Genomic DNA, 6,974 nt, shown 5'->3' with positions numbered 1-6,974 from the left:
TCCTGTGCTGACTGGACACCAGGCTTTTATAATCAGTTAACTAAAAAAGTCTTTGTTGGTTATTGTGGAGTTTTGTCTAGGATCCAGCTGCAGGAGTTCTGTCTGTCTGAACAGTAGGAATACTCCTGTTGCACTTTTTCTACTACTCCTAATCTTTCCGGTACATACTCTCCCCGCTCCCTTTTTCCTTTATTGCTATATCCTGGTCCTTCCCCTTCTGGAGCCTTCAACCCAGCACCTCTTTTTCCAGTGTGCCTCCTGATATGGAAGGACCTGAGAAGACAGGAAGAAAAGAACTGGATCTGGCACATCTATATCTGGTGCTGAATGTTGTCTGTTCTTGGACTTTGAGGCTGAATGCCACAATGAACTCTTTTGAGAACAAGACATTGGCAGCCTAACAAAGTTTCATTCAAAGCCTTGTGTTACAAACTTTGGGCCTGATTACTAAGGCTTTTTTCCCCATTTAGTTTCTATGGGAAAATGCAATGAATTGGGTCCTTAATGCTCTGATAGAATGCTAGGGAGAAGCATTTCTGCTCTCTAGACATTAAGGGCTGGATTTTAAAAGGATTACACGCACCGGGCCTAAAGCCCCGGGACTCGTGCAAGTCCTGGGGCAGGCTCCCGGCACAGCGGCCATATTTGCTGCTGCGCGGGGGATCGCGCGCTGGCCAGCTGCAGTCCCAGGGCTGAAGTAAGTTTAGTAATAAAAGAAAGAAAAAAAAAAGGTAGGGGGGAAAGGGCAGGGTCGTACATGTGTGCACACCAGGTACGCCGCACGCACTCCTTTTAAAATCTACCCCTAAGAGAACATATTGACAGAAGAGAGGTTTTTTTTGCAAATCTGATCAGATACATGTTACACTGAGAATTACTGGCATCAAAAACTTGCAGTTCCAAATGGATTAGAAATTATATTCGTGAAGCCTATTTGTAAAGGCTAACATAAGGTGATAAAATTTATACTGTTTCCCACCAAATAAGCATTTCTTTGGTAAATCCCAAGGGTTCCAGACTGGTAAGGAGAATGCTACAGAACGGGAATTTTGACTTATCAATGTTAATTATTGATCTGGTAATTTTGCCCTCAGGAATCAACCTGGAGCAACATTTGCTGTATACTTTTTCTGGCTATTCTGTTAGTAGGATGGTATTGCATCAGTTTTATAATGCAGAGGCATCTTATCTGGGGTTACATGGGAGACAGAACCCCAGGTCCCACTCTGCTGCTGGAAAATCTCAGGAAATTAAATTTTATCTGAGACAGAGAAAATGTGAGGAGCCCAGACTGGTGGAGAGCACTAACAGAACCAGAATCGACATAGGTAGCCAAAGTTCCCATTATCTTTTGTTAAGAACATAAGAAATTGCTATGCTGGGTCAGACCAAGGGTCCATCAAGCCCAGCATCCTGTTTCCAACAGAGACCAAACCAGGCCACCAGAACCTGGCAATTACCCAAACACCAAGAAGATCCCATGCTACTGATGCAATTAATAGCAGTGGCTATTCCCTATGTAAACTTGATTAATAGCCATTAATGGACTTCTCCTCCAAGAACTTATCCAAACCTTTTTTGAACCTAGCTACACTAAGGGGTAGATTTTCAGACGAGCGCGAACAGCCTACTTTTGTTTGCGCTCCAGGCGCAAACAAAAGTACGCTGGATTTTAGTAGATACGCGCGGAGCCGCGCGTATCCACTAAAATCCTGGATCGGCGCGCGCAAGGCTATCGATTTTGTATAGCCTGCGCGCGCCGAGCCGCGCTGCCCCCCCCCCGTTCCCTCCAAGGCCGCTCCGAAATCGGAGCGGCCTTGGAGGGAACTTTCCTTTGCCCTCCCCTCACCTTCCCCTCCCTTCCCCTACCTAACCCACCCGCCCGGCCCTGTCTACACCCCCCCCTTACCTTTGTCGGGGGATTTACGCCTCCCGGAGGGAGACGTAAATCCCCGCGCGCCAGCGGGCCTGCTGCGCGCCGGGCCGCGACCTGGGGGCGGGTACGGAGGGCGCGGCCCCGCCCCCGGGCCGTAGCCACGCCCCGTACCCGCCCCCAAAACGCTGCCGACACGCCCCCGGAACGCCGCGACGACCGGGCCCGCCCCCCGACACGCCCCCGACACGCCCCCCTCCGAGAACCCCGGGACTTACGCGAGTCCCGGGGCTCTGCGCGCGCCGGGAGGCCTATGTAAAATAGGCTTCCCGGCGCGCAGGGCCCTGCTCGCCTAAATCCGCCCGGTTTTGGGCGGATTTAGGCGAGCAGGGCTCTGAAAATCTACCCCTAACTGCACTAACCACATCCTCTGGCAACAAATTCCAGAGCTTTATTGTGCACTGAGTGAAAAAGAACTTTCTCCGATTAGTCTTAAATGTGCTACTTGCTAACTTCATGGAATGCCCCCTAGTCCTGTTATTCGAAAGTATAAATAACCAAGTCACATCTACTCGTTCAAGACCTCTCATGATCTTAAAGACCTCTATCGTATCCCCCCTCAGCCGTCTCTTCTCCAAGCTGAACAGCCCTAACCACTTCAGCCTTTCCTCATAGGGGAGCTGTTCCATCCCCTTTATCATTTTGGTTGCCCTTCTCTATTGTCCCGTTGTATGTCTGCTCGTGTGTGCATTGGATGTTCTTACACTGTTTCATTGACCTTGCTTTCCTACTGTCCCTCCTTTCTTCATCTCCACTCTCTTCATCCTTGTGAATGTTAAAATTCCATTAAACTTTCACGCTCTTGAACTTCTGTCTTCTCTTTAATTAGTTTTGGACATAATCTCCACTCATTTTTTCCTGGGCATTGCATAAACCTAATCGTTGTATGCTTCTGTGTTCTCAAGCTCTTTCCCCCTCTGAACATTAGTCTTTCATCATTTTTTCCAACCCCTACCTGCATTCTTTCACCCTAGCACTATTGCTAACTTTGCATGATTATTGTATTTAGCAAAAGAATAAATTGAGGAAAGGAAGCCACAGAAGATGCTGCTGTCAGTTTCTAGAGCTTTTTGTTTGCCCTCGATTCCCCTTCATTGCTGATTTCCCACTCTCTCTCTTCTTACTGATTCCTTCTCTGTTTTCCTCTCTGGCCATCCAACCCTTTTGTCCCCTTCTCTATCTGCTGGAAATTTCAGTAGGACTTTTGATTTTTCTGCTTTGCCCTCCAGCCCCATGTCTAACATCACCATGATCTGCCCAATTCTCTTGTCTGAATCTGCTAACTGCTCGTTTATGCACTCATTTCATCATTAGAGCCCTGCAGTGGCCTCATGATTGTTTTCTCTTTTTTTTTATGCTGTCTCCGATGTGCTACTTATGTACCCTACTTTGCATTCTGCCCCCAATCCCTCTCTTTGCTCATGTCTACCTCACCTCTTGTATTCAGTTTAACATCCTCATTCTTACAACAGATCGATACTGTAACGTGCGGTTGAAGATTTCCCGTCAGTAACGTGCTGTGAGCGCACAATTCGGACGTGTAAGGCGATCCAGCGATACAGTCTCCAGTTTCACGCGTCCTTAGCGCTTCTTAAAACAGACGCATAACCCTTTCCGCACCCAGCATGTATATGATATGTAAATGAACGAATTAGCTGTATAATGAAGGAATTAGCTATTCCCCTCCGATACTGTGACGCGCGCTCAGATTATCTCCTATGTAACCCGCTATATTGCCATGTCCTTAACCTGTTAGTTTACCGCTACCCTCTACTTGGTGTTAGTGTGGTGTTCGAAAATTAAAACGGGAATAAAGTGTAAAAAATGGGGGTAAAACCAAAGGGAGTAAAGTGTAAAAAACCATGGACGACCTCCATATTAACATTGCAGCGTAAGTTGTTTATATATATGTATAAATACCTGTCACTTTCCTGTCACTTTCCGAATCCCCCAGGCGTGCGGTCATCGAGGCGGCGGCGGTGGGAACTGGCGGGCGGGTGGGCGCGTGTTCGATCCAGGCCGCGGCCGGGTGGGCGTGCATTCATCCAGGCAGAGGGAGCCGGCGGCGAAAGTGGCCTCCGGCTCCCTCTGCCTGGATGAATGCACGGCCCCCGCCGGCAGTGAATGAATGCCCATGCGATTTCGGCGCTCAAGGCGTGATGTCACGATGCTTGACGTCACGCCATGTGACTGCCTTGAGCGCCGAAATCGCATGGGCATTCATTCACTGCCGGCGAGGCCGTGCATTCATCCAGGCAGAGGGAGCCGGCGGGGAAAGTGGCCTGTGGCCGCTTTCCCCGCCGGCTCCCTCTGCCTGGATGAATGCACGCCTACCCGGCCGCGGCCTGGATCGAACACGCGCCCACCCGCCTGCCGGTTCCCGCCGCCGCCTCGATGACTGCACGCCTGGGGGATTCGGAAAGTGACAGGTATTTATACATATATATAAACAACTTACGCTGCAATGTTAATGTGGAGGTCGTCCATGGTTTTTTACACTTTACTCCCTTTGGTTTTACCCCCATTTTTTACACTTTATTCCCGTTTTAATTTTCGCCCTGCGCCTTGCTTCGGGAGGGGGGGAACCATCCACTTCCTGGTGCCTGTCATTTCAAATGACATTTGAAATGACAGGTACCAGCGCACCCAGGATACTGTATAGGTGCTGTATTAGCGCCTATACAGTAAAATGGGTTGCGCGGGCCTAACGCTTCGCAGCCGCGGCATGCATTTGCATGCAATTTGAAGAGAGTATCGAGCGGTAGGTGAAGAGAACTGTGCGTGCGGGGAACGAGGGTGCGCCCGGCACTGCCGCACTATTTCTACCGCGGCCTTAGAGTATCGATCTGATAGTTGGCTAATCTTTCAACCACATGTATCTTTTAATGCCATTTTATCTTTCACTGCCTCTTTCTGTAGCAATGAAATCCCAATGTCCATCGGTTCAACCCCTTTGCACTGTTCTTTTAAACTTAATCATAAACAGCATCTTCTTTCAATTGAGCTTCATTTCTTTTGATTTTGTGTGACCTCAGCTATCCTCCACTCTTTGTTCTGAAGTAGCTCCACCATGTTACCATTTTGTTTTCCAGCATCACCTTGATGTAATATTGGGCAAATCATTGTACAGGCTTAAAGATGTTGGGACATCATGTGGTAATATATCTCTCTAAAAGATAGATACTGTGTCCCCATTCCAATATTTTCTTTTTCAAATATGATTGCTTTGAATTTAGAAATTAACTGAAAGATACAGGTACCCAGATGTGAAAGAAAGGCTTCAACGCTTGTGCCTGGCGTGCATCAGAAACAAATGTAGGTGGAGAGAGGAGAGACCTAGGGAGCTGCAGCTGGTCGGTGTTCATGACTCCCGGGGATTTCCTCATCAACCACGCTCACCCTGACCTCGTCTGAAGGTGCGAGGCTCTTCTGCAATAACGAGGAAGCAGCAGTGCCGGCGCTGGCATGCTCCTTGGAAAAGTTTTCTTTGGGTGATTTTACCTATTTTTATTGGTAAGAAAAGGAAGGGAAGACTTCAGCCTCTGTGGCTTCCAATCCATCATTGAGTTTGATGGGCACTCCCATTTAATACCTGGTGTCTTCTACTCCAGGTGATTTGAGTGGGGAAGGCTTGGGGATGTTTTTAAGCCTCGAGGAACATGCCCCCACCTCCTCTTCCTTCTTAGCGGATTTTAAACCACCACTTGATGGGGTACAAGATAGAGCATTGCTATTTCATCTAATGTGACAATTCCAGACACTGGTGTTATTCTGATGCTGCTGCGGTGCCCAATCCAATGTCCCAATAGGAAGGAAAGGTAGGTGGTGTCTCCTGCGAGTTGTCCAATATCTCCTTGAGGGACATTTGACATTCCATTACCTAGCTATGCCAGTTTTCAGCTGGTGTCTCGCCTAAATTAAATGAGATAGAAAGTGGTTTGGGGTTTTTTGAATCACAATTTTCTTCTTTTAAAGATCAGATGTCTAGGTTGCAAGTTTCTCAGGTTTCTGGAATGAAAGGTTATTTTCTTCACAATAGGATTGAAGCTCTTGAAAATGTTATTTGTGCTAAAAACCTAAGGGGCAGATTTTAAAACGTATGCGCGGGTGTAGATTTGTTCGCGCAACCCGGCGTGAACAAATCTACACCCGATTTTATAACATGCGCGCGCTGCTGCACGCGCATGTTATAAAATTCAGGCTCGGCGCACACAAGGGGGTGCACACATGTGCACCTTACGCGCACCGAGCCCAAGGGGATCCCTGATGGCTGTCCCCGTTCCCTCGGAGGAACTTTTTTTCCAGCCCCTCCACCTTCCCCTTCCCCACCTTCCCCTCCCCCTATCTAACCCACCCTCCAGCCATACCTAAATACCTCCCCCCCCCCCCCCCCCCCCCATTATTTTATTTCTTATGCCTGCCGGCACGACCAGAACAGAGAAGGGCTCGGGACACGCCCCCGGACTGCCATCCCGCCCCTGGACCACCCCCTGATCCCGGACCCACCCCCAGACCACCCACCTTTGAAAGCCCTGGGACTTGCGTGCGTCCTAGGGCTTGCGCGCGCCGCCGAACCTATTTTGCGCAGTGGCAGATTTTCTCAGGTTACACGCATAGCCTTTGAAAATCTGCCCCATAGGTTTCTTAATTCCTAAATCTAGGCCCCATTAGAACTTTTTAAAATATATGTATATGAGACTTTACAGATATCTAGAGCTAACGAGTTTCAGTTCTCTCAATGTTATTATGCCCCTGAAGCTAAACAGGTTTTAAATTCTATGGAATATGGGGGGGAGGGGATTAGATTGTCTTGCTTCTTTTGAGAGTGCAGCTGTTTCTCATTTTCTTTGTTCTTCAGATGATGTAATTTCCACTAGAGCTTCAATGATTGTTTCTTTTGTTCAGTTAACTGATAAGGACATGCTGATGAAGTAGTATTTTAAATATAAGCAAGAATTGTTCTGTGGTCAAAAACATCAAATTTTCCTCGACGGCTCAAAACCACCACAGTGCGTAGGAAGTCCTTTTTGCAGCTGAACCA

Source organism: Rhinatrema bivittatum, chromosome 3 (assembly GCF_901001135.1).
Source record: "Rhinatrema bivittatum chromosome 3, aRhiBiv1.1, whole genome shotgun sequence".
Classification (NCBI taxonomy): Eukaryota; Metazoa; Chordata; class Amphibia; order Gymnophiona; family Rhinatrematidae; genus Rhinatrema; species Rhinatrema bivittatum.
This window is presented reverse-complemented; position numbering follows the sequence as displayed.